We start from the raw sequence: 27,600 nt of genomic DNA, 5'->3' as shown, positions 1-27,600 counted from the left end.
CTTTTACAATCCGAGTCCTTAGTTTCTAACACCTCACGGTATATGATCACCACTCGTATACTAACCCACTCCACTTAGAGATACCTTCTCTAAGATTTGCCTTGAGTACTTAGTATACCTCTTTGGTATCCTCACCGACTATAGTGTTTATAACTCTTGACTCAACCTTGGAGATCACACTCCAATTTACAAAGTGTACAAGAAAACAATTCTCAAAGAATTGTTGAGATGAAATGAGTACTCTCTAGAAGAGTGTATGATTACAAGTTTAGCACTATTGAACCAATTGATATTGCTCTCTCAAATTGTGTATTATAACACCTTAAAAAAATGTGTAGAATGAAAGAATATGAACAAGATAGTTTGCAAATACTCAAGTATATGAAATAAGGCTTCAATCCATCTATTTATAGACTCCCCAAACCTTAGAAACGTTGGGGAGTTAGTGGGATGGAGCCTTTTTGTCAAAACTAGCCGTTTTTTTATGTTTTTGAATCATTTGCATCGATGCATAACACTTTGCATCGATGCAAATGTGTCTTTGAAGCTGAAATTTGAATTTTCAGCTAGGTTGCATCGATGCAAACATCTTTGCATCGATGCAACAAGTCGTTGCATGCTTTGCATCGATGCAAGATAAGTGTGCATCGATGCAATCCTTAAAGAATGGCTTAAAATCACTTCAAAATACTTAGGATTGATCTCAAACTTGTTGGAGTCAATTCCTATGCTTTTGTACCTTTGAAAACAAGTTTTAAACCATTTGGCTAGCATCGAATTGCAAGATGTGCATCAAAACATTTTGTGAGTGTGTGTTGAGAGATTTAGCAATTGGTTCTTAACAAGAAGTTACCTAAGTCCTAAGACACTATACTTGTCTTCAAATGTTGTGGACTTGAGTTTCTTGTTGTTGTTGTGTTGCTTTCAACTCTTCATTCCTCAACGTTGAATGTTGGTTGATCTTTCAACATGCTTGTTCATTCAAGTTGTTTGTTGGTTTGTCTTTCATGTCGTTTGTTGGTTTGTCATTCATCAAAACCTACGAATACAAACTTCGCATACAAGCAACATGATTTACAAATTAAAGGAGAAGTTATAAAACCATGCTATTTCATTGGATAAATGTGGGTAAAAGGTGATAAAATTTCCTAAATTTAACACAAGATAAACCCTACAAATGGGGTTTATCAACCTCCGTTCTTGCCTGGTTAGTGGTTGTTCTGTTTTGTTTCCATTTTCGCTACTGTTTTATCACTGTTGTTGATGTTGTCGTCATTGCTTTGCTTTTAGCCGTTCATCACTTTTGTACTTTTGTGCCTTTGTTCGCTGTTTTGCTTGCCTATTGGAGCTGCTGCTGCCTCCGTCCAAATTTTTCACTCTTCCGTACCCTTTAGTTTGGTACCCCGGGTTTGGTATCTTCAGTCCTTTGAGACTAAGTTGTGAGTAGGCTTTACATTTATAATTATTTGGCTTTACATCTATAATTATTTTTATATATGCTGCTTGAATTTATGACTATACTTATAAGTTATTAACAAAGGATTTAAACTTGATTTTTGTAAGACCCAGAACCTTTGAAAAGTCTTTTTATGAGTAAGTCTCAAATCATATAGTTATTTATAGCCTTGATTTCAGAAATTATTTTATTAAAGATAATTAAGGCAATTTTTGATTTATTGGATTTGAGACGAGTTATGATTATTATCCAATTTTATAATTATTGGATTATTTTCTATATTTGAATTATAAGGTTGATAGTTGTGAAATAATAAGGATTTTATATGTTATGGACTAAGCAACTAATATTTTAAATATTAGTACTGCTATTTTGAAAAATAGAGAAATTAAGTATATTATTTCTAATTATTTGATTTGGGCATTTTGTTGAAAATAATTTGTAAAAGTGATGAGTAAATAGTATTTTTCTATATACAAATAGTGTTGGATTTAAATTGGATTTCAATTACTATATTATTCCCAATTTTTAATTGAAATTACAAAACTACCCCTAGCTTAACCCTAAACCTAATTTTGATACACCACCCCCAAAAACCCTTCTCTTCATGCTGCGCAGCCAACAGTCTCTCCTTCATCCTCTTTGCTGCGTAGCCCTGTGATAAACACAACACACGCAGAACCACGAGGCACTGTTGGTCGCGGAGAAGGGGAAGAGGAGAGGAAGCAGTCGCGCCGGTGTACTGGGTTGCACCACCATCACGTCGCCGTCTGACAGAAGAGGGAGGCGGTGCGGTGGGTGCCATTGCCACCGTCGCCGCCGTCGCCAACAGAGGGAGACTGAGTCGCGGCGGAGTAGAGGAGGGGGGAGCTCGCCATCGCACCACCACGTCGCCACCGATTTGCTGCCACCATGGAGGCGCCGTTCCAGCCTGAGTAAGAGAGAGATAGAGACGACGCGAGGGAGAAAGGGAGCCATTGCGCTGTACCGCTGCTAGCCCCGCCGTATCCTGTGCCTCCAAGGGTCCCGTTCCTGTCGGATCTGTCGCCGTCCGGCCGTCACACCACCGCGTCACTGTCATCACCGAGTTGGGAGAGAGCTGCGAGGAGAGGGAGGTCGTGCGTTTAGTAGCGTGCGTCACCGCCCAAGGACCGCCGCTCACCCGCCGCTGCTACCGCCGGGAACCGCTACTGATTTGGTGAGCCTTGCCCTGTTTCTGGTTCTCCCTAGCTCTACCAATTCACTCTTACTTTGAAGTTGTCAGTGAAACTGTTTGTGTTTATTAAATGGTTATAGTAAGTTGCATCGCCGCTGCCATTTCTGGAGATGGTTGCTGGCTCGGTGTGGAGGTTGCGATTGCAGCTAGTATTCACTTTGGGACTATTTTATCTGTTGCTGGAATCTCTGTTAGCTTGCCCTTTTACTGCTGGGTCACCACCGATGCTGAGAATAGGTGCTGGGAACTACTAACGGAGCAGGCTGAGTCGCGGCGATTCCGGCTGCCAAGGGCGGTTCTGTGGCTATCGGAAACACCGCCGAAGCTTCTGTCCTTTGGTTCAGTTAGTATTCTTTAGTTACCGTAAGTATCTCTGCCTCGAAACCTTCCTCGTTCATATCCCGTTATGTATTTTAAGGCTTTCGCAATGATAATGTTTTCTAGGATTAAGTTATCGGAGCCACATGTTGCGCGTAAGGATTGTCCTTGCTGCTATGAGAGTAAACAAAGCTGTGATGTAAGCTGCCGGTAAATTCGAGTTGTTTGAGAGTTTTGGTGACGCATTTGGGTTATGGAATTTACGTTTTGAGGTAGGGGCGCTTTCCAAAAACTATGTTTTATGTATTGGAATTATTACATATGGATACTGATGTGAGATATTGTGTATGTGGTGATTGTATCTGCCTTATGTATTATTTGATTGACTCGAATGATTATGGATGTTGGTTTGGCTGAATTGTTGTGCGGCTTTGTGAAATGTAATGTTTGCAGTTGATTCCTTAAAGATTTGAAATCTGAGTTTAATCCGTTGAGGATTGATTTGATTTGAGTTAATTATTTTGATGATTTGAAAAGTCGAATGCACCTTTGAATTCAGCCTGGTTTACTTTAATTAACTTGGTTTTGGACAAATGATTTATTACTGAGCTGTTTCCTTAAGACTTTGAAAATGAGTTAAAATGGTTGATATTGAGTTGATTTTGAAATGGTATCCTTCAGATACGCCACTGAGGCGATTGTTGGATTTAGCTTGCTTTGAATTGATTTCTGGTTTTGTGTTGTTGAAAAGGAATGAGAAACGGTTTAGTTGGGACCCGAACCGGGTGGCAAAAGTCCAAGTTTTAGGGGAGGTGCTGCCGAAATTTCTGCAAAATCCTAGTCTTGTTTGAAAAGTTATTTAAAAAGGGTTGGATTTGAGAAATTGTATTATTTGATTTATTAAGAGGATATTTATGTTTTCAAGCTTAATTTATTTAATGAACCTTATACGTTGAGTTCGGCTTATTTAGAACTGAACTATTTTTACCGTTTGAATCACTGAAGGAAAGAATGATGCTCTAATATTGATTTTAATATAAAAAGGAGTTTTTAGTGATTTCAAAGGAATCTAGACTTTTGATTGATTAATCAAGTTTGAGGCATTTTGGAAGAGTTAGAAAAATGAGTTCCAAAAAGAAACCTGAAAGTGGTTTGATTCAAATGAACCGGTTCCGTTTCAAATGAGTTGATTTTTGGACCGGGTTGGAACTTGTGATTTTGTATGGCCGGTTTTATAGTAAATTCAGTTTTTATTTACTTGAACCGAGAATCTATGATTTTAAGAGTTTCAATGAATCTTAAAGAATTGATATAGATTGACCTTCCCTAAAGACTTGGAACTTTTTCGGGAAACTTTTGTTATAAAATCCCATTGTTGGATGGGTGATTTTGAATGTTCCTAAAATGAATCTTTAACTTTCCATGGTTTTGGAAGTTTTGGAAAGAGAATGCCGAGAGTGGCTTTGTTTTAAAAAGGGAACTCACTTTTAGAAAATTTGGCTTATGAGCCTGAGATGATTTGAGAAATGAGACCTTTAAAGCCAAGGCTGAAAAGAGTTGAAACTTGATTTCAAAGCAAAATGGCTTGAGAAAAGTGATTTATGGCTTAAATGCCGGTTTTATGAATTTGATGATGTTGAATGGTGGAAGTGCGGTTTTGTTATGGGCCGGAATGGCTATGTATGATTATGAATATTGGCTGGTTCTGGATTGAACCGTGAGCCGGAATGGCTATGTATGATATTGTTTTATGGCTGATTGCCGAATGAGTTGTGGGCCGTATGGCTGACTATGAATTATGAATTTAAGCCGGATGGCTGAGATGGATGTTGATCCATGATTGGAACTGAATGAATATATGCTTGAGATACCTGGGTAGTAGCAAGGGTTGTGGTTTGTCCCACTTGCTCCAGGTTAGAGACTGTGACGCCTGGGTAGTAGCGGTAGTAGTGGTGATTCCACTCGCTCCAGGTTGAGCTGTTAAACACCCGCCTGGGTAGTAGCCGCAGTAGTGGTTATTCCACTGGCTCTGGGTTGAGCGGGTAGTAGCAATGGGGTTGTAGCTCAAACCTACTTGCTCCGCGAGGGGTGTTTCTGTCCATGGTTAGCTACCAGGACGTGTCGGGTTGGCTATATAACCGACAGATGATATCATCAGCCACTAGGGACAGGCATGCATCATATGCATCTATGTGACATTGTTTGGGTGTGCATATTGTACTTGTTTTGCCTATGTGATTAATTGCTAATTGTTCTACTTGCAATAACTGTTTGTTTGTGCTTGCATCTTCCTATCTGTGTTTGCAACTGGAACTCTGTTGGATTGTGGTGATTTGGTTGAAGGTTGGATTGTTTGGGCCTAGGGCCGTGGTTGGATTGTTTGGGCCTAGGGCCGTGGTTGGATTGAGATGAACCGATGGTTGATTTCGGTTTTGTGTTTCTGGTTTGGAATAAAATGTGAAAGGCTACTTTGGTTCAGTATAGATAAACCATTTTGAAAGGCTTTGATGTTTTGAGAATTGAACGGTTCCTCTTTCAGAAAAGATTTCCGACTTTACTTTTATTGTAAACTGTTGTTTTTGAAAAGAGGCATAAGTCGGTTATTAATCACTGGTACGATTTATCTTCATGTATCCTATTACAGTAATTCCCAAAAACCCTCTACTGAGAACCCTTTCGAGGATGATGTTCTCACCCCCTTACATTTTTCCCCCTTTCAGGATATGGGCATTGAAGTCACGAAGAGTTTATTTAATTGTTGTGGTGATGCTCTGTATTATTTTAGTTATGTTTTATTGTACCCTCGCCTTTATCTTGATATATTCTGTAAGAGGGATAGGAATTGTATTGGTTAATGTTTGTAATATTATATATATATATATATATATATATATATATGTATATATATGGATGTACTGTTGATGAGTTTTGTAAGTGGTATGGTATCTATGGATGTACTTTGTCGAAGGAAAGTATTTTTGGGAGCGGTCTTGTGGTTTAAAGTTTTAAACAGGCTCATATTTTAGTATTAAATAGTATAAGTGTCGTCGTAATGTCCGAGCTATCAGAGTCGCGCAGCCGGAAGCATGGGCTTTGGTAGTTAGGGTGTTACAATTTTAATAATGGATTTATTAGAACTAAATATTATTTTTGTGAAATTCAAATTTTTAATCTGCAATTGAGACTATATACATGTTTGATGAAGTTTTGTATTATTTTAGAATATTTGATTTTATTGAATACGTGCTTTTGAAACATTAAAGTATTGTGAATACTCACTCATATACTATGAATTTGTAAAGTATATTTAACATTTCATATGATTGAAAAGGATTTTTGATAAGAAAGTATTATTTAATTTGATTTGATATTGTATATATTTGAAAGATCAAAGATTGGTTGTAGTTGAAATTATATGTTTTGAATTGGTTTGGGAGGCTCATATTAGAAAACCGTAGTTAACAGCGGTTATGATGTTAACCTAGATGTATCTGGCTCAGACCTCAGCTAGCAAGGGCGTTGCTAGCCTAACGTGTAGGCCACACATTGGATCTGTTATTCCGTACAGACACACTAGAGGAAAGGGCTACCCTTAGAGGTGGAGCCGCCCCAAGTGTGGACTATTTGATTTGATTTCTGTATGAGAACTCCCTTATTGATTCACTTATTCATATAAATTATTATTTTCTAACTAAAATTATTTTCATAATAATGTTTAGATGGTCTCATGTGAATTATAGATATACTGTCTAGTCACTGAGTTGCAAAACTCACCCTTTTTTAAAAAATATTTTTCAGGAATAAGTATTTGATTATGTGAGCCTTTCTATTCAAGAGTAATGATCTGCAATGGGTTCTATTCCTTGTTGAGTTCTTAAACGTCATCTGCTCCATATGTCACAGGCAGGATACATCTATATTTATTTATTTTATTTTTGTTAAATTATGTAATTATTCATTCTAGAAAGTGTAAATTTATCAAAAATTATTTGTAGTCTTTTTATTTATCTTATATTCGAATCTGTTAGGCTTGCTAGAAAACTCTTTTTCCTGAGCGCCAGTCATGGCTCATTTTGGGCTGTGACAGAGTGGTATCAGAGCTTAGGTTTAATCTGTGTAATATAGAGCAAGTGTCCTATGGTAGGATCACAATTGTATAAATAGAAGTGCGCCTATTTGTACACATTGTGACACTATCAAAGGCCTATAGGAATGTCCTCTTTGTCCTCTGTCATTGTTGTCTTCTAATCCTCTACCGCTTTTTTACTGCTTCTATCCTTTTATACCCAATCTTGATTTATCCTTTGGTAGATTTTCTCGAACGTATTTTTGCAATGGTTTCTGCTTTGGTTCCGGCTCGCGATTTCTCTCGTAGCTAGTTTTAATTTTCTCCGATTTTGTGAATGTGTGCTGTAATCTTTTCTTCGTGTTATTCTCTATGGTTCTTAATGTCAATAATTTGTGAATTACTTAGAAGATTTGATCTATGTTTGTTGTGGATTGCATGGATTTGTTGAGTTACTGTATCGTACTACTACATCTTCTCTTCCCACCATCGCTGTAGCTATGTAAAGTCTCTCTTTTAGTTTTGTGTGCTTTTCTCCATATGTTGATTTCTGATTAATTACTTATTGGTTATTGATTTCTTGTTCTACTCAGGATATCTATTTCTATCTTTTTTTATATTAGTTCTGCTATTTTGCCTCTTTATAAAGTAAAAATACAGTGTGTGATTAACCTTGATTTATAGAGCCTTGATTTGCGTGTGTATGATTAAACCTTGTTACTTTATGTAAGGATGAACTAATTAACATTCTATAATCTTAATTTGCTTGTCATTTGAATTTGATTAAAGATAAGTAGGAGATAATAAGGTAGACCTTAGTTTACTTTTTTTTCTTGCTATTTGGGTTCGCTAAACCATCTTCATTAAACACAATGTAATAGTTCCTTCACTGCCTTGTATGTAATTGTTGTTCTTGATTTATCTTTTGTTCCTTTTTGGATCTTGGACATTCGACAGTTCAAATGCCTATCAACTTTGGTATGTGCGCTGAGTAAAAGTATTTTCTTCATTGTTACCTATTATTTCCCTTTAAATTTATTACTTTCCTTTGATCAGCTGTTGTACTGAATTTGGACATTAATGAAAATTCAGAATTGTCAATAATTGAAAAAAATTATCAAGTCTTATTACATTTTTTCCATGTTTGGACAATTTAATCAATGTAAACATAATACATAAGAGGAGTATAAATGGGTTAGTTTGGCACTTGATTTGCTATTGCTATAGAATATGTTGTTTAATGAATTCAACTATTGATCTGTCATTTTTGCTTTTGAACCTTGGTTTGTACTTGTCGCATCTAATTCAAAACACTTAAAAAAGAATCAGACAATTGTACCTTAATTTAGTTAGGACTTCATTCTATTTATATCTTAAATTCCTTCCCTCTCTCATCTAATTATGTCTCTTTAATTTATGAAAAAAATTATTTGATGTGGTTAAAATTTGACAAGTTGAGTTTGGAAACAATTGTATGTACAACTACATGTAAACTATCAGAGCTTTGTGGATTGCCTAATCTTGTCCAAGTTGATTTAAAGTAGAATGATTTACTTGGTTTTAATTCTTTCCTGCTATTTTAAACTTATCATTACATGAGATGATTTTCAGGAAGACATTCCGTAAATAAATTAAATGGTTCAATCTTCAAGTTGCCAAGCACTCATTAATCGAATTAACAGAATTATTTATAATTATATTAGCTCTAAAAATTTTATCTATTTTGCTCATTTGATTTTGTAGGCCATGTGGATGATAGTATATGCAATCTACATGGAACATGTTTTTAACCGACGTGCATATAACGAATCTCATCATCTGAATTGACTATGTTTGTAAACATTGGTAGTTCTAATGTGAAAAACCGGGAGGTTTTGAAGTAAGATCATATTTTTATTTGTATTTTCTGACTTTCTCTTGAAAATTATTATAGTAGTTGTATGCTACTTTTACTAGTTATATAATTGACCTCTTTTGTTGATGTCGTTCTATTGTTTCAGCAGTGCAAGCTATTTTTTTCTTGAGATGTGTTTTCTGAATAATTTTTTTTTTGGAATATAATCTGATAGTAATGTGTTTGGCTTAGTACTTGAACATGACATGAGTTAAAATATCTAGCGTTGTTACATCTTGTGGTGTGGTTATTGAGCATGGTGCATATAAGGCTAGAAATTATAACATGTGAGAAATAGTTCTTTAAACTCCTTTCTTTTTATTTAAGTAATGGTAATCGTTAAGTTTGAGAATGTTAGGTATTCTTTTCGAGTTACTTTGTGTCGAAGTATGCGCTTTAATCGTGCCGTGTGATTTGACATATCCTTCATTCTTCTTTCATATCGAAAGTTCCTTGTTTTAATTCTTATTGAAATGCGATTTGATTATTTTTCTTCATCCCTTAAACATATCTCGATCTGATCGTGCTGCTGGCCATCCTATAGATTATCGACAATATAGATGTTGACTTTAGTTTTCTCTACATGAACTATGTAACAACTTGATGTAAATCTGAACTTGCTTTGTTGTGATACATCATGTCTTCTAGTATTCTCCTAGAGTTCTTGTTCCGAATTTTTCTTTGAAAATGTTTTGATTTTATTCTTCTTCTGCCTGATCTTGTCCCTAATCATTCTTTGAATTTTTTATAAGATAGACCTAGATCTTGCCTGCACTTCCTTATATGGCCCAAGTAACTTCCTTATGTTGTTTGAGCCTGCTTATTTGCAATGCACCACTTATTCCTGTATTAACTTTATAGGAGACCTTCACTCTGGAAAAATTTTTTCTTCGAATACAACTCGATTCTCTTTCAACCACATTCCATTTGCTCATGCATATCCTTGCATGATTGTGCACCTAGGTATCCTCTAAAATTCTTGAGGAAAAAAAAAACCCTTTGCCCTAACCCCTATTAATCTTCAATTTATAAACCATGCATCTTTTGTTTCAACTTAAATTTATTTGACGTGACAGCATTTATGCTTTTAATGATTCTCTCTTAGTTTTATCCATTGTTGATGGATGTCCTATTTGATTATGTTCCTAATCATTCTTTTAAATCTTTGTGAATATTACCGTTGACTTTAGTGGCCATTTCTTGTGAATTTCGTACTTCTTTGATTCAACATAAATTTGTTTTGACTTTATACACTATCTTTTTCTTTATTGTTCTATCAAAGTTTCTTGATTTAGATTTCCTTGCTAAGATGCGATTGATTTTCTTTTTGGCATGTTTCACTGTTTCTGTATATCCTTGATTAGTTGCGATCCTACGCATCCTTCTGAATTCTTTCGAACACTGTCCGTGATGTTTGTTCTCTGCCTAGTTTTGTATCCCATTGAGTAAATTCAAACTTGTTTTGATGTTACGTGCGATTACTAGATATAGCCAGCAATACATTAGTTCTATGGAACATGAATTATGGACGCGGAATGTGAAATTTGTAAGTGTGCAACGTTACAAGAAGTTGTGAAGATAAATTATGCTGAAGTTTGGAAATTTGAAATCCCAAGTCTTGATGTGAGACCGGTTGCTACCATGGATATATTATATATGTGCAACAGAATAAGGAAATTATGAAGTGGGAGTTATCTGAGGAGAAAGTTAAGGAGATTTTGGTAAAAGTTGAAGAGCGCTATATGTGTTTGTCTTATCAAGGGAACAAGGGTGTGTGTGAATGTTAACCATGTCTTTTTGACACAAACCTATTTTGTAACGTTTGCATCACTTTATACTTCTTTCTCATGTTTAATAGTGTGATAAAACTGTGTAATCTTTTGCATCATGCCTATTTTCTGGCTTCTATTTCGCTTCACATTTTTTTCTTATATTCATGCCATATGGTATATGAAATTGTATATGCTGAAACTATTTATTTTTTTATAAGGTGTGCAAAGGTAAAGCTGGTATAGATCTTTTCCATCTTATATCAATTTTCGAGGACGAAAATTTTTGTAAGGAGGGTAGAATGTAATGTCCTGAATTTTTTTTAAAACCTTTTACATTTGATTTCTTTGATTACTATCCAACCCTCCAATTTGATCAAAATTCCTATACTACCCTTATTTATTTTACCAAACCCTAACCCTAATTAACACCTAATTATCCCTTTACACCAAAGAAACCCTAACCCCCTTTCTTTTTCAGCAACACACACACACCTAACAGTAGTAGCTGGGAATGAAAGAAAAAAAAAGAAGGAAGGAAGATGGGAAAAAGGAAAGGGTGAGAGCAGAGGTGAAGGAAAAAGAGAAGAGAGGGAGATTTGAGAGAGTGATATCAGAGAGAGAGAGAGAAAGGAGAAGCAGCGGCGCTGGTGGGCCTCGTCGCCGCCGTCACTGCACTTGCCAAGTTGCCGTCGCCGCCTTGCTGCTGCTTCGCCGCCTGGTGGACGAAATTGTGATCACTACAACTTCGCACAACTAACCAGCAAGTGTACTGGGTCGTCCAAGTAATAAACCTTACGCGAGTAAGGGTCGATCCCACAGAGATTGTTGGTATGAAGCAAGCTATGGTCACCTTGTAAATCTTAGTCAGGCAAACTCAAATGGTTATGAATGATGAATAAAACATAAAGATAAAGATAGAGATACTTATGTAATTCATTGGTGGGAATTTCAGATAAGCGTATGAAGATGCTTGTCCCTTCCGTCTCTCTGCTTTCCTACTGTCTTCATCCAATCCTTCTTACTCCTTTCCATGGCAAGCTGTATGCAAGGGTTTCACCGTTGTCAGTGGCTACCTCCCATCCTCTCAGTGGAAATGTTCAACGCACCCTGTCACGGCACGGCTATCCATCTGTCGGTTCTCAATCAGGCCGGAATAGAATCCAGTGATTCTTTTGCGTCTGTCACTAACGCCCCGCCCTCAGGAGTTTGAAGCTCGTCACAGTCATTCAATCATCGAATCCTACTCAGAATACCACAGACAAGGTTTAGACCTTCCGGATTCTCTTGAATGCCGCCATCAGTTCTAGCTTATACCACGAAGATTCCGGTTAGAGAATCCAAGAGATATCCACCCAATCTAAGGTAGAACGGAGGTGGTTGTCAGGCACACGTTCATAGGTGAGAATGATGATGAGTGTCACGGATCATCACATTCATCAAGTTGAAGAACAAGTGATATCTTAGAACAAGAACAAGCGGAATTGAATAGAAGAACAATAGTAATTGCATTAATACTCGAGGTACAGCAGAGCTCCACACCTTAATCTATGGTGTGTAGAAACTCCACCGTTGAAAATACATAAGAACAAGGTCTAGGCATGGCCGAATGGCCAGCCTCCCAAAGTGATCAAAAGATCTAAAGATCAAAAGAATCCAAAGATCAGAAGATTCAAATACAATAGTAAAAGGTCCTATATATAGAGAACTAGTAGCCTAGGGTTTACAGAGATGAGTAAATGACATAAAAATCCACTTCCGGGCCCACTTGGTGTGTGCTTGGGCTGAGCATTGAAGCATTTTCGTGTAGAGACTCTTCTTGGAGTTAAACGCCAGCTTTGGTGCCAGTTTGGGCGTTTAACTCCCATCCTTGTGCCAGTTCCGGCGTTTAACGCTGGGAATTCTGAAGGTGACTTTGAACGCCGGTTTGGGCCATCAAATCTTGGGCAAAGTATGGACTATCATATATTTCTGGAAAGCCCAGGATGTCTAATTTCCAACGCCATTGAGAGCGCGCCAATTGGGCTTCTGTAGCTCCAGAAAATCTACTTCGAGTGCAGGGAGGTCAGAATCCAACAGCATCTGCAGTCCTTTTTAGTCTCTGAATCAGATTTTTGCTCAGGTCCCTCAATTTCAGCCAGAAAATACCTGAAATCATAGAAAAACACACAAACTCATAGTAAAGTCCAAAAAAGTGAATTTTAACTAAAAACTAATAAAAATATACTAAGAACTAACTAGATCATACTAAAAACATACTAAAAACAATGCCAAAAAGCGTACAAATTATCCGCTCATCACAACACCAAACTTAAATTGTTGCTTGTCCTCAAGCAACTGAAAATCAAATAAGATAAAAAGAAGAGAATATACAATGAATTCCAAAAATATCTATGAAGATCAGTATTAATTAGATGAGCGGGGCTTTTAGCTTTTTGCCTCTGAACAGTTTTGGCATCTCACTCTATCCTTTGAAATTCAGAATGATTGGCTTCTTTAGGAACTCAGAATCCAGATAGTGTCATTGATTCTCCTAGTTAAGTATGATGATTCTTGAACACAGCTACTTATTGAGTCTTGGCCGTGGCCCAAAGCACTCTGTCTTCCAGTATTACCACCGGATACATACATGCCACAGACACATAATTGGGTGAACCTTTTCAGAATGTGACTCAGCTTTGCTAGAGTCCCCAATTAGAGGTGTCCAAGGTTCTTAAGCACACTCTTTTTGCCTTGGATCACAACTTTATTTCTTTCTTTTTCTCTTTTTTTTTTCTTTTTTCGAATTTTTTTTTTTGTATTCACTGCTTTTTCTTGCTTCAAGAATCATTTTTATGATTTTTCAGATCCTCAGTAACATGTCTCCTTTTTCATCATTCTTTCAAGAGCCAACATTCATGAACCACAAATTCAAAAGACATATGCACTGTTTAAGCATACATTCAGAAGACAAAAGTATTGCCACCACATCAAAATAATTAAACTGTTATAAAATTCAAAATTCATGCAATTCTTCTCTTTTTCAATTAAGAAAATTTTTCATTCAAGAGAGGTGATGGATTCATAGGACATTCATAATTTTAAGGCATAGACACTAAGACACTAATGATCACAAGACACAAACATAGCTAAACATAAGCATAATTTTCGAAAACAGAAAAATAAAGAACAAGGAAATTAAAGAACGGGTCCACCTTAGTGATGGCGGCTTGTTCTTCCTCTTGAAGATCCTATGGAGTGCTTGAGCTCCTCAATGTCTCTTCCTTGTCTTTGTTGCTCCTCTCTCATGATTCTTTGATCTTCTCTAATTTCAAGGAGGAGAATGGAATGTTCTTGGTGTTCCACCCTTAGTTGTCCCATGTTGGAACTCAATTCTCCTAGGGAGGTGTTTAATTGCTTCCAATAGTTTTGTGGAGGATAGTGCATCCCTTGAGGCATCTCAGGGATTTGATAATGAGAGGGGTCTCTTGTTTGCTCCATCTTCTTCTTAGTGATGGGCTTGTCCTCATCAATGGGGATGTCTCCCTCTATGTCAACTCCAACTGAATAACAGAGGTGACAAATGAGATGAGGAAAGGCTAACCTTGCCAAGGTAGAGGACTTGTCCGCCACCTTATAAAGTTCTTGGGATATCACCTCATGAACTTCTATTTCTTCTCCAATCATGATGCTATGAATCATGATAGCCCGGTCTATAGTAACTTCGGACCGGTTGCTAGTGGGAATGATTGAGCGTTGGATAAACTCCAACCATCCCCTAGCCACGGGCTTGAGGTCATGCCTTCTCAATTGAACCGGCTTTCCTCTTGAATCTCTCTTCCATTGGGCGCCCTCTTCACAATTGTCTATGAGGACTTGGTCCAACCTTTGATCAAAGTTGACCCTTCTAGTGTAAGGGTGTTCATCTCCTTGCATCATGGGCAAGTTGAATGCCAACCTTACATTTTCCGGACTAAAATCCAAGTATTTCCCCCGAACCATAGTAACCCAATTCTTTGGATCCGGGTTCACACTTTGATCATGATTCTTGGTGATCCATGCATTGGCATAGAACTCTTGAACCATTAAGATTCCGACTTGTTGAATGGGGTTGGTGAGACTTCCCAACCTCTTCTTCGGATCTCATGTCGGATCTCCGGATATTCACTCTTTTTGAGTTTGAAAGGGACCTCGGGGATCACCTTCTTCAAGGCCACAACTTCATAGAAGTGGTCTTGATGCACCCTTGAGATGAATCTCTCCATCTCCCATGACTCGGAGGTGGAAGCTTTTGCCTTCCCTTTCCTCTTTCTAGAGGTTTCTCCGGCCTTGGATGCCATAAATGGTTATGGAAAAATGAAAAGCAATGCTTTTACCACACCAAACTTAAAAGGTTTGCTCGTCCTCGAGCAAAAGAAGAAAGAAGAGAGTAGAAGAAGAAGAAATAGAGGAGATGGAGATGGCCTTGTGGTTCGGCCAAAGGGGGGAGAAGTAGTGTTTAAGTTGTGTGAAAATGAAGGAGGGAAGATGGGTTTATATAGGAGTGGGGGGAGGGTGATGTCCGGCTATGGGAGGGTGGGTTTGGGTGGGAAAGTGGTTTGAATTTGAATGGTGGGGTAGGTAGGGTTTTATGAAGGGTGGATGTGAGTGGTGAAGAGAAAGATGGGATTTGATAGGTGAAGGGTTTTTGGGGAAGAGGTGTTGAGGTGATTGGTGAATGGGTGAAGAAGAGAGAGAGAGTGGTGGGGTAGGTAGGGATCCTGTGGGGTCCACAGATCCTGAGGTGTCAAGGAAAAGTCATCCCTGCACCAAGTGGCGAGCAAAATTGCTCTTTGTGCCTATTCTGGCGTTAAACGCCGGGCTGATGCCCCTTTCTGGCGTTTAACGCCAAGTTCTTGCCCTTTACTGGCGTTTAACGCCAGTCTGGTGCCCCTTTCTGGCGTTAAACGCCCATCTGCTAGCCTTACTGGCGTTTAAACGCCAGCAGGTTCTTCCTCCAGGGTGTGCTGTTTTTCTTTCTGTTTTTCATTCTGTTTTTTCTTTTTCAATTGATTTTGTGACTTCTCATGATCATCAACCTACAGAAAACATAAAATAACAAAGGAAAAATAGATAAAATATAACATTGGGTTGCCTCCCAAAAAGCGCTTCTTTAATGTCAGTAGCTTGACAGAGGGCTCTCATGGAGCCTCACAGATGCTCAGAGCAATGTTGGAACCTCCCAACACCAAACTTAAAGTTTGAATGTGGGGGTTCAACACCAAACTTAGAAGTTGGTTGTGGCCTCCCAACACCAAACTTAGAGTTTGAATGTGGGGGCTCTGTTTGGCTCTGTTTTGAGAGAAGCTCTTCATGCTTCCTCTCCGTGGTGACAGAGGGATATCCTTGAGCCTCAAACACAAAGGATTCTTCATTCACTTGAATGATCAATTCTCCTCTATTAACATCAATCACAGCCTTTGCTGTGGCTAGGAAGGGTCTGTCAAGGATGATGGATTCATCCATGCACTTCCCAGTCTCTAGGACTATGAAATTAGCAGGGATGTAATGGTCTTCAACCTTTACCAGAACATCCTCTACAAGTCCATGAGCTTGTTTTCTTGAATTGTCTGCCATCTCTAGTGAGATTTTTGCAGCTTGCACCTCAAAGATCCCTAGCTTCTCCATTACAGAGAGAGGCATGAGGTTTACACTTGACCCTAGGTCACACAAGGCCTTCTTAAAGGTCATGGTGCCTATGGTACAAGGTATTGAAAACTTCCCAGGATCCTGTCTCTTTTGAGGCAGTTTCTGCCTAGACAAGTCATCCAGTTCTTTGGTGAGCAAAGGGGGTTCATCCTCCTAAGTCTCATTTCCAAATAACTTGTCATTTAGCTTCATGATTGCTCCAAGGTATTTAGCAACTTGCTCTTCAGTGACATACTCATCCTCTTCAGAGGAAGAATACTCATCAGAGCTCATGAATGGCAGAAGTAAGTCCAATGGAATCTCTATGGTCTCATTTTGAGCCTCAGATTCCCATGGTTCCTCACTTGGGAACTCATTGGAGGTTAGTGGACGTCCATTGAGGTCTTCCTCAGTGGCGTTTACTGCCTCTTCCTCCTCTCCAAATTCGGCCATGTTGATGGCTTTGCACTCTCCTTTTGGATTTTCTTCTGTATTGCTTGGAAGAGTACTAGGAGGGAGTTCAGTAATTTTCTTGCTCAGCTGACCCACTTGTCCCTCCAAGTTTCTAATGGAGGACCTTATTTCAGTCATGAAACTTTGAGTAGTTTTGATTAGATCAGAGACCATGGTTGCTAAGTCAGAGTGGTTCTGCTTAGAACTCTCTGTCTGTTGCTGAGAAGATGATGGAAAAGGCTTGCCATTGCTAAACCTGTTTCTTCCACCATTATTATTGTTGAAACCTTGTTGAGGTCTCTGTTGATCCTTCCATGAGAGATTTGGATGATTTCTCCATGAAGGATTATAGGTGTTTCCATAGGGTTCTCCCATGTAATTCACCTCTTCCATTGAAGGGTTCTCAGGATCATAAGCTTCTTCTTCAGATGAAGCTTCCTTAGTACTGCCTGGTGCATTTTTCATTCCAGACAGACTTTGAGAAATCATATTGACTTGCTAAGTCAATATTTTGTTCTGAGCCAATATGGCATTCAGAGTATCAATCTCAAGAACTCCTTTCTTCTGATTCGTCCCATTGTTCACAGGATTCCTTTCAGAAGTGTACATGAATTGGTTATTTGCAACCATTTCAATCAGCTCTTGAGCTTCTGTAGGCGTCTTCTTCAGATGAAGAGATCCTCCAGCAGAGCTATCCAAAGACATCTTGGATAGTTCAGAGAGACCATCATAGAAAATACCTATGATGCTCCATTCAGAAAGCATATCAGAGGGACACTTTCTGATTAATTGTTTGTATCTTTCCCAAGCTTCATAGAGGGATTCTCCTTCCTTCTGTCTGAAGGTTTGGACTTCCACTCTAAGCTTACTCAATTTTTAAGGTGGAAAGAACTTTGCCAAGAAGGCATTGACTAGCTTTTCCCAAGAGTTCAGGCTTTCTTTAGGTTGTGAGTCCAACCATATTCTAGCTCTGTCTCTTACAGCAAAAGGGAATAGCTTAAGTCTGTAGACCTCAGGGTCAACCCCATTAGTCTTGACAGTGTCACAGATTTGCAAGAACTCAGCTAAGAACTGATGAAGATCTTCCAATGGAAGTCCATGGAACTTGCAATTCTGTTGCATTAGAGAAACTAATTGAGGCTTAAGCTCAAAGTTGTTTGCTCCAATGGCAGGGATAGAGATGCTTCTCCCATAGAAGTCGGGAGTAGGTGCAGTAAAGTCACCCAGCACCTTCCTTGCATTATTGGCATTGTTGTTGTTTTCGGCTGCCATGGGTTCTTCTTCTTGGGAGATTTATGTTAGGTCCTCTACAGAGAATTGTGCCTTAGCTTCTCTTAGCTTTCGCTTCAAGGTCCTTTCAGGTTCAGGATCAGCCTCAACAAGAATGCTTTTGTCTTTGCTTCTGCTCATATGAAAGAGAAGAGAACAAGAAAATATGGAATCCTCTATGTCACAGTATAGAGATTCCTTGAGGTGTCAGAGGAAAAGAAAACTAGAAGGCAGAAGTAGAAAATTCGAACTTATCAAGAAAGATGGAGTTCGAATTGTTCATTAAGGAATAGTGTTAGTCCATAAATAGAAGGATGTGAGAAGAGGGGAAGGAATTTTCGAAAATTAAGTAAAATATTTTAAAAACATTTTGAAAAACACTAATTGATTTTCGAAAACCATGATTGAGAAAGAAGTAAAGTGATTTTTTGAAAAAGATTTTGAAATTAGAAATAAAAAAGATTTGATTGAAAACTATTTTGAAAAAGATGTGGTTAAGAAGATATGATTGATTTTAAAAAGATGTGATTGAGAAGATATGATTTGAAAAACATTTTAAAAAAGATTTGATTTTAAAAATTAATGACTTGGCTATCAAGAAAAGATATGATTCAAACATTAAACCTTTCTCAACAGAAAAGGCAACATACTTGAAATGTTGAATCAAATCATTAATTGATAGCAAGTATTTTTGAAAATGGAGAGAAATTGATTTTGAAAAAGATTTGATTTTGAAAAGATTTTGAAAACTAAAAAAATTTGATTTGAAAACAAAATCTTCCCTCTTGTGCCATCCTGGCGTTAAACGCCTAGAATGGTGCACATTCTGGCGTTTAACGCCCAAACTACTACCCTTTTGGGCGTTAAACGCCCAGCCAAGCACCCTGGCTGGCGTTTAAACGCCAGTCTGTCCTTCTTCACTGGGCGTTTTGAACGCCCAGCTTTTTCTGTGTAATTCCTCTGCAGTATGTTCTGAATCTTCAAATTCTCTGTATTATTGACTTGAAAAGACACAAATTAAAAATATTTTTTGGATTTTTAATAAAGAGGAATAATCAAAATGCAACTAAAATCAAATAACAATGCATGCAAGACACCAAACTTAGCAGTTTGTATACTACTGACACTAACAAAATGAGAATGCATATGAGACACACAAAACACTCAAGTCAAGAGAATTTAAAAATCAGAGCAATGAAACCATCAAGAACAACTTGAAGATTAATGAAGACACATGCATGAATGCAAAAGGAGCAGAAACATGCAATTGACACCAAACTTAAAATGAGACTCTAGACTCAAACAAGAAATATTTTTGGATTTTATGATTTTGTAAATTTTTTTTTTATTTTTCGAAAATTAAGTGGAAAAGAAAATAAAGGTATCAAAATTCTTAATGAGAATTCCAGGAATCATGCAATGTTAGTCTAAAGCTTCAGTCTAAAGGAATTAGACATGGCCAACCAAGCTTCAGCAGGACATTGCATTCAAGAGCTAAATTGATGAGAATCAATCAGCTTTGGTGATGATAAGAACATCACTTTGAAACACTAGAATTCATTATTAAGAACTCTGAAGAAAAAATACCTAATCTAAGCAACAAGATGAACCGTCAGTTGTCCAAACTCAAACAATCCCCGGCAACGGTGCCAAAAACTTGGTGGACGAAATTGTGATCACTACAACTTCGCACAACTAACCAGCAAGTGTACTGGGTCGTCCAGGTAATAAACCTTACGCGAGTAAGGGTCGATCCCACAGAGATTGTTGGTATGAAGCAAGCTATGGTCACCTTGTAAATCTTAGTCAGGCAAACTCAAATGGTTATGAATGATGAATAAAACATAAAGATAAAGATAGAGATACTTATGTAATTCATTGGTGGGAATTTCAGATAAGCGTATGAAGATGCTTGTCCCTTCCGTCTCTCTGCTTTCCTACTGTCTTCATCCAATCCTTCTTACTCCTTTCCATGGCAAGCTGTATGCAAGGGTTTCACCGTTGTCAGTGGCTACCTCCCATCCTCTCAGTGGAAATGTTCAACGCACCCTGTCACGGCACGGCTATCCATCTGTCGGTTCTCAATCAGGCCGGAATAGAATCCAGTGATTCTTTTGCGTCTGTCACTAACGCCCCGCCCTCAGGAGTTTGAAGCTCGTCACAGTCATTCAATCATCGAATCCTACTCAGAATACCACAGACAAGGTTTAGACCTTCCGGATTCTCTTGAATGCCGCCATCAGTTCTAGCTTATACCACGAAGATTCCGGTTAGAGAATCCAAGAGATATCCACCCAATCTAAGGTAGAACGGAGGTGGTTATCAGGCACACGTTCATAGGTGAGAATGATGATGAGTGTCACGGATCATCACATTCATCAAGTTGAAGAACAAGTGATATCTTAGAACAAGAACAAGCGGAATTGAATAGAAGAACAATAGTAATTGCATTAATACTCGAGGTACAGCAGAGCTCCACACCTTAATCTATGGTGTGTAGAAACTCCACCGTTGAAAATACATAAGAACAAGGTCTAGGCATGGCCGAATGGCCAGCCTCCCAAAGTGATCAAAAGATCTAAAGATCAAAAGAATCCAAAGATCAGAAGATTCAAATACAATAGTAAAAGGTCCTATATATAGAGAACTAGTAGCCTAGGGTTTACAGAGATGAGTAAATGACATAAAAATCCACTTCCGGGCCCACTTGGTGTGTGCTTGGGCTGAGCATTGAAGCATTTTCATGTAGAGACTCTTCTTGGAGTTAAACGCCAGCTTTGGTGCCAGTTTGGGCGTTTAACTCCCATCCTTGTGCCAGTTCCGGCATTTAACGCTGGGAATTCTGAAGGTGACTTTGAACGCCGGTTTGGGCCATCAAATCTTGGGCAAAGTATGGACTATCATATATTGCTGGAAAGCCCAGGATGTCTACTTTCCAACGCCGTTGAGAGCGCGCCAATTGGGCTTCTGTAGCTCCAGAAAATCTACTTTGAGTGCAGGGAGGTAAGAATCCAACAGCATCTGCAGTCCTTTTTAGTCTCTGAATCAGATTTTTGCTCAGGTCCCTCAATTTCAGCCAGAAAATACCTGAAATCACAGAAAAACACACAAACTCATAGTAAAGTCCAGAAAAGTGAATTTTAACTAAAAACTAATAAAAATATACTAAGAACTAACTAGATCATACTAAAAACATACTAAAAACAATGCCAAAAAGCGTACAAATTATCCGCTCATCACCGCCACCATACTCTGCCGCGTCACTACTGAACTCGCCAAGCCACCGTTGCACACCAGAGGAAAGAGAGATCGAGCAGAGAGAGAGAGAGAGCAATGACGCTACCGTCGCTGTTGGGGCTGTCGCGGTGGTTGCCGTCGTCACTGAAGGAGCTCGTCGCTGAGCTGCTGGGTCGCCGCCGGAGGAGAACTTGTCGGAAAGCTGCTGTCCTATCTGGCCGTGCTCTATCCTCCATTCTTCCTCCACTGGTTCCACCATTATCCTTGCCCTTTGAAAACGTCATAGGAAGGGTTTCACACCTCTGTCAGTTCTGTTTCACCACCGTTCTAGCCTGGTTAGTGGTTGTTCTGTTTTGTTTCCGTTTCCGCTACTATTTTATCACAGTTGTTGATGCTGTCGTCGTTGCTCTGCTTTTAGCCATTCATCACTTTTGTACTGTTGTGCCTTTGTTCGCTGTTTTGCTTGCCTATTGGAGCTGCTGCTGCCTCCGTCCAAATTTTTCGCTCTTCCGTACCCTTTAGTTTGGTACACCGGGTTTGGTATCTTCAGTCCTTTGAGACTAAGTTGTGAGTAGGCTTTACATTTATAATTATTTGGCTTTACATCTATAATTATTTTGATATATGCTGTTTGAATTTATGACTATACTTACAAGTTATTAACAAAGGATTTAAACTTGATTTAATAATGGATTTATTAGAACTAAATATTATTTTTGTGAAATTCGAATTTTTAATCTGCACATGAGACTATATACATGTTTGATGAAGTTTTGTATTATTTTATAATATTTGATTTTATTGAATACGTGCTTTTGAAACATTAAAGTATTGTGAATACTCACTCATATACTATGAATTTGTAAAGTATATTTGACATTTCATATGATTGAGAAGGATTTTTGATAAGAAAGTATTATTTAATTTGATTTGATACTGTATATATTTGAAAGATCAAAGATTGGTTGTATTTGAAATTATATGTTTTGAATTAGTTTGGGAGGCTCGTATTAGAAAATCGTAGTTAACGGCAGTTATGACGTTAACCTAGATGCATCTGGCTCAAACCTCAACTAGCAGGGGCGTTGCTAGCCTAACGTGTAAGCCACACGTTGGATCTGTTATTCCATACGGACACACTAGAGGAAAGGGCTACCCTTAGAGGTGGAGCCGCCCCAAGTGTGAACTATTTGATTTGATTTTTGTATGAGAACTCCCTTATTGATTCACTTATTCATATAAATTATTATTTTCTAACTAAAATTATTTTCATAATAATGTTTAGATGGTCTCATGTGAATTATAGATGTACTGTCTAGTCACTGAGTTGCAAAACTCACCCCTTTTTAAAAAAATATTTTTCAGGAATAAGTATTTGATTATTTGAGCCTTTCTATTCAAGAATAATGATCTGCAATGGGTTCTATTCCTTGTTGAGTTCTTAGACGTCATCTACTCCATATGTCACAGGCAGGATACATCTATATTTATTTATTTTATTTTTGTTAAATTATGTAATTATTCATTCTAGAAAGTGTAAATTTATCAAAAATTATTTGTAGTCTTTTTATTTATCTTATATTCGAATCTGTTAGGCTTGTTAGGGAACTCTTATTCTTGAGTGCCAGTCATGGCTCATTTTGGGCTGTGACATATGAATAGCTACAGGAAGTAGTAGGCATTTCAGGGAAGGAATTGATCTTAGTGTTTGTTATTGTTTGTGTTTGTTTTCAGTGTTTTGATAGGAGTTGGGTTGGTAAATGCCGAACTACATCTTAAAAATTTTTCCACTAACTTGATGGGAAATTCTGGAATTGTTGTCTTGTTCCTCTGTTGAAGGAACCTGAATTGAATTTAATTTTTGCAGGTGTCATTTAATTCTTGCAGGTTCATTATGCTAGGAAGTTCTATGAAAACTTGGTATCAAGTTACACTGTATACGAGATTGAATGTCCAGACTATTTGAAACAAAAGCTGGTAAAATGTCTTGTTTTATGATTAACAAATAACGATTCTATTCTTTGCATTTTAAACAAGGAAGCATTTGCATAATGTTTGCAGAAGTAATGAAGTACTATGTTCGAAGATGGTGCAAGGCCTCATCAGATGTTGGCATTCGCTCCATAGTTGACTGGTCCTACAACAAGCAGCAGCTTTCTTCAACCATTCAAAAAATTGTCACAATTCCCACTGCCATACAAAAGGTTTTAAATTTTCCTTTTGGCATATTGAAGTAATTGATTCTTGTATTTTTCGTATTTTTCTGAGGAATTTAATACTTATAGATTGCAAATCCTTTTTCTCGGGTAGCTCATTCGGATTGGTTGCATAAGAAAGTTTGTGAAAAAGAGGACAAGTTTTGTCAACGAAAATTACTTGATGTCTTTAACTCATTTAAATATTTATATTGGCATTTTTTGTTGTTTAGATTTGTAACATAATTTATTAATTTTCAAGAGAAATTTATGTATCAATATTTTGAGTTTAATGAAATATCTCATTTTATAGTAATTAAGTTCAGTATATTTATATTATGCATAATAATAATAATTGTTGGCACAAATAATTGAGATTCTAAAAAAAGGTAGTTCATTGTTTCTAAGAAAATGAGTATAATATAACTATAAAAAGTCTTAAAATTTTAGCAGCAATAGTAATGTCAACAAAAAGTAAATAATATTACAATTTTAGAATTATTTTTAGTGGCCATATAAATTGCCGGTAAAATGGGTTTTGGTGGCAATAGTAATGACCGCTAAAAATGAATAACATTGCAATTTTGGAATTATTTTTGGTGGCCACATAAATTGCCAAGAAAATAGCCACTAATAGTTATATACTTTTTGTGGCCATTAAAAAGGTCTTTACTGGCAAATGTTATAATTGCGGCTAAATTCTTTTAGTCACATTCCATTTCTTTCCTTCTTCTCTCTTCTCTTCTCTTCTTTCCCTTCTTTACCCATCATCCAACACTACCAAACACCATCTATAACCAGTTCTTTAGTTAGATAGTTAGTTATTTGTTTCATTAGTTTAAGTTTTCATTTTATTTTCTGTTTCTCTTTATAAGTGTTGGATTATAAATCTTGTTTACTGTGTATTGATGTTGATTACTGATAAGATGTTATCTTAACATCATTGTGTTTATACTCATTGTTGGATTCTTTGATTGAGGTTATATTTTGCTACTTGGTTATGAGTTTCTTCATTGAACATTTGTGAATACCAAGTGAATGAGAATTGCCTTCAAGCTTTTTAAGTCTTTTTTAATTGCATGATTTGGCCACCATGTGATTTGAATCCTTTCTTTGATTAGGCAATTTCTTGATAATGGATGTTGTGCATTTACCTTAATGCATTGTGCTTCTTGATCATATACATCCATAGGTTGTATATTTGCTTGAATGCTTTCATACTTCTTTATCGCTTGTTTGGTTGTCCCAACCTACAAGATTAAAGTATTTCAAGCACACTAGAATGAGGGTAGTGCATACTTCTTTTGTGTAATTGTGACAAAGCTTTTTATGCGAGTGTGCGTGTGTTCTTTACCGCGCGCAATTTAGAACTCACACACTCTTTTCTTCACTGTCACATTGATTCACTCACTCCATTCTAGTTATTTACCTCATTCCAACAATATATGCTTACTTGCTTTTGCATTTACTAACGCGTACGCGTGACATGCGCCACATGCAGAAAAACGCTGGGGGTAATTTTTGGGCTGTTTTGACCCAATTTCTAGCCCAGAAAACACATATTAGAAGCTGCAAAATGAACAAAACAAGTGGTCCCCACCCATCAGCTGAAGACTTATTAATTAATTCGAATTTAAATTCAAAATCTTATTTTTAGGAAAGGATATTATTTTTAATTTTAGATAATTAGATTTCAAATTTATTAGGATTAGTTATAAATAGGAACTTAGATGCCATCAGATAAGAACTCAGTACATTTTTACCAGAACCCTTATTTTTCTTCTCTGAACCATGAGCAACTAATCCTCCATTGTTAAGGTTAGGAGCTCTGTCTATTTGTATAGATTTATTCATTTGATCTTTCTAATTTAATCCTTATTTAGATTTATATTTCAATAATTGTTTTTGCTCTTTATTTTATGAATATGGGTGAAATAGAAGTATGACCCATGTTCTAATTGAGTTCTTGTAAAACTTGAAAAAACTCTTTACTTGAACAACAGCTTGAAAACATATTATACTGAATTTCTAATTGTTTGTATTTAAAGGGATACGTGACATATAATCCCCTTATTTTTGGATAATTAGGATTCTTTTGGCATATAAACTAGAATTGATCATCACCCTCTAATTGGAATTAATTGACCAAGGAATTGGCAGTTAATAAATTTTAGAGGAGACTAGGAAGGTCTAAGGAATTAGGGTCTAGTCACATATAGTTTGCCATGAAATTAAATCTTTCATGATTAAATTAATTAGTAATAAAAGTTAATCCGGAAAAAAGATAACTCTGAAACCTTAACTGCTTTCTCAATTATTTTATTCCCAACTCATTGCTGCGTGCTTTCTGAAATTTTTAAAGTACTGTTTAATGCTCTTTGAATATCTCAAAACCATTTTCTGCTTACCTAACTAATCCTATCAAACGCTATTGTTGCTTGATCCATCAATCCTCGTGGGATCGACCCTTACTCACGTAAGGTATTACTTGGTACGACCCGGTTCACTTGTCGGTTAGTTTGTGGGTTGTAAAATACCGCACCAAATTTTTAGCGCCGTTACTGGGGATTGACTGTGATTAACAACTATTAGTTGTTTGATTGCTTAGATTAGGCATTTTTTTAATTTTATTAAAATCTATTTTTAAAAATAATTCAAAAAAATGATGGGAAGTTAGGATTGCATATCTTTGTTATTGGATTGATATAGTTTGAGTTGGATACTTAAACTAATCAAGGATTCAATCATTTTAGTCCACTTAGCCATATCTATCCCACCTTAACCCTAACCCCATTACAACCCTAATAAGTCCTCATGATAATTGCATTCATGCATCACTTGTTTGTTGATTGTTATATGAAAAGCAAAACCTTGAAAGCATGATTAGGAAGAGACTTGAGTGATTAAACCCTTAGACACCGAGTGATAGAGTGTATACACACCTAGTGAGGATTCAATTACTCAGCTCTATGTTTTCATACTTCTTATCATGAATTCTTGCAAGTTGCTTCATTTTGAAACTTGAATCAATTCTTTAGATCTTGCTTGCATTGGATTATTTCTTTGCTTTGCCCTATTTGTCTATACTTGCTTGGAAATTTGTTTGTTTGTTTTCACCAATTTCTTATAGATACTATAGTATAGATAGATATATAGTTATATATAGTATATACATACTTGCATGCATATAATAAGTTGATTACCCTTTTCATCCTTCGCCTTGTTAGTTTAGCATGAGGACAAGCTATTGTTTAAGTGTGGGGAAATTGATGAGTCCATATTTGATGACATATTTTGTCTCAATTTGGATGGATTCTAGCACATAAACTCACACTTAAGCACCTAAATAGCATACTTTTGTGTTTTGTCCCTAATTTGATCCTAAATGTGAAAACATGCGATTTTATGCTTGAAATGGGAAATTTAATTCCACTTTTATTCCATTTGATGCCATGACATGTTTGTTGAGTAATTTTAGGTCATAGAGGCAAGAATGGATAGCCAAAAGTGGAAGAAAGCATGTACAAGGGAGAAAACATGAAGAAAACAAGGAAAAGCACACACAGCGAAGTGTGCGTGCGCACAAGCATCTGTGCATGCGCACAAGAAGGAATTTTCCATGTGTGCGACGCACAGGTCAACTTTCAGCCAAGTGTGCATACGCACACATCTGTGCGTACGCACACACATCTATGCGTACGCATAGGACCCTGCACGTGATTTCATTAATGAAATATGTGCTGCGTGTTTTCTGAGGGCTTTTGGCCCAAATTTTCAAGGCTTGAAGATGAATTGGAGTGTTATATAAATGGGATATCAACACACATGAAGGCTATTAGGTTTTAGTTTTAGTTTTCATTAGTTAGGAAGCTTCCATAGTTAATTTAGGAGTAGGAGTAGTAGTGTAGAAATTCTCTCCTAGGGTTTCATTTCCATCTCCATTGTAGCATTTTATAGCAAGCTTTTATCTTGGATTTTACTCATCTTTTGTAAGTACTCTTTAATTTCCTCTTTAATTTCACTATTTTTGCCTTTAATTTTCCTTTGGTTTAAGCACTTTGTTTATATATGCAATTTTGAG

General features: G+C 37.1%; 1 long non-coding RNA gene and 1 other non-coding gene across 5 annotated transcripts; both read left to right on the top strand.

The window, feature by feature from the left end:
• Window positions 1-2,015: 2,015 nt before the first annotated feature.
• On the top strand, window positions 2,016-25,413 carry LOC140183789 (uncharacterized). 4 transcript variants are annotated; one of them, XR_011879898.1, is made up of 6 exons: window positions 2,016-2,654; window positions 2,753-3,035; window positions 3,117-3,262; window positions 23,192-23,301; window positions 23,386-23,528; window positions 25,021-25,413. It is a non-coding gene; the product is annotated as an uncharacterized lncRNA (long non-coding RNA). The 4 variants fall into 4 exon arrangements; XR_011879900.1 differs by lacking the exons at window positions 23,192-23,301; window positions 23,386-23,528; window positions 25,021-25,413 and adding an exon at window positions 10,436-10,838; XR_011879899.1 differs by lacking the exons at window positions 23,192-23,301; window positions 23,386-23,528; window positions 25,021-25,413 and adding an exon at window positions 6,789-7,308.
• On the top strand, window positions 17,578-17,685 carry LOC112793126 (small nucleolar RNA R71). Its single transcript, XR_003197835.1, has one exon. It is a non-coding gene; the product is annotated as a small nucleolar RNA R71 (small nucleolar RNA).
• Window positions 25,414-27,600: the final 2,187 nt, after the last annotated feature.

The sequence above is a fragment of the Arachis hypogaea genome, chromosome 3 (genome assembly GCF_003086295.3).
Source record: "Arachis hypogaea cultivar Tifrunner chromosome 3, arahy.Tifrunner.gnm2.J5K5, whole genome shotgun sequence".
NCBI classification, from domain to species: Eukaryota; Viridiplantae; Streptophyta; class Magnoliopsida; order Fabales; family Fabaceae; genus Arachis; species Arachis hypogaea.
The sequence above is the reverse complement of the archived record's forward strand: the minus strand, read 5'-3'. Positions and strand labels throughout refer to the sequence as shown.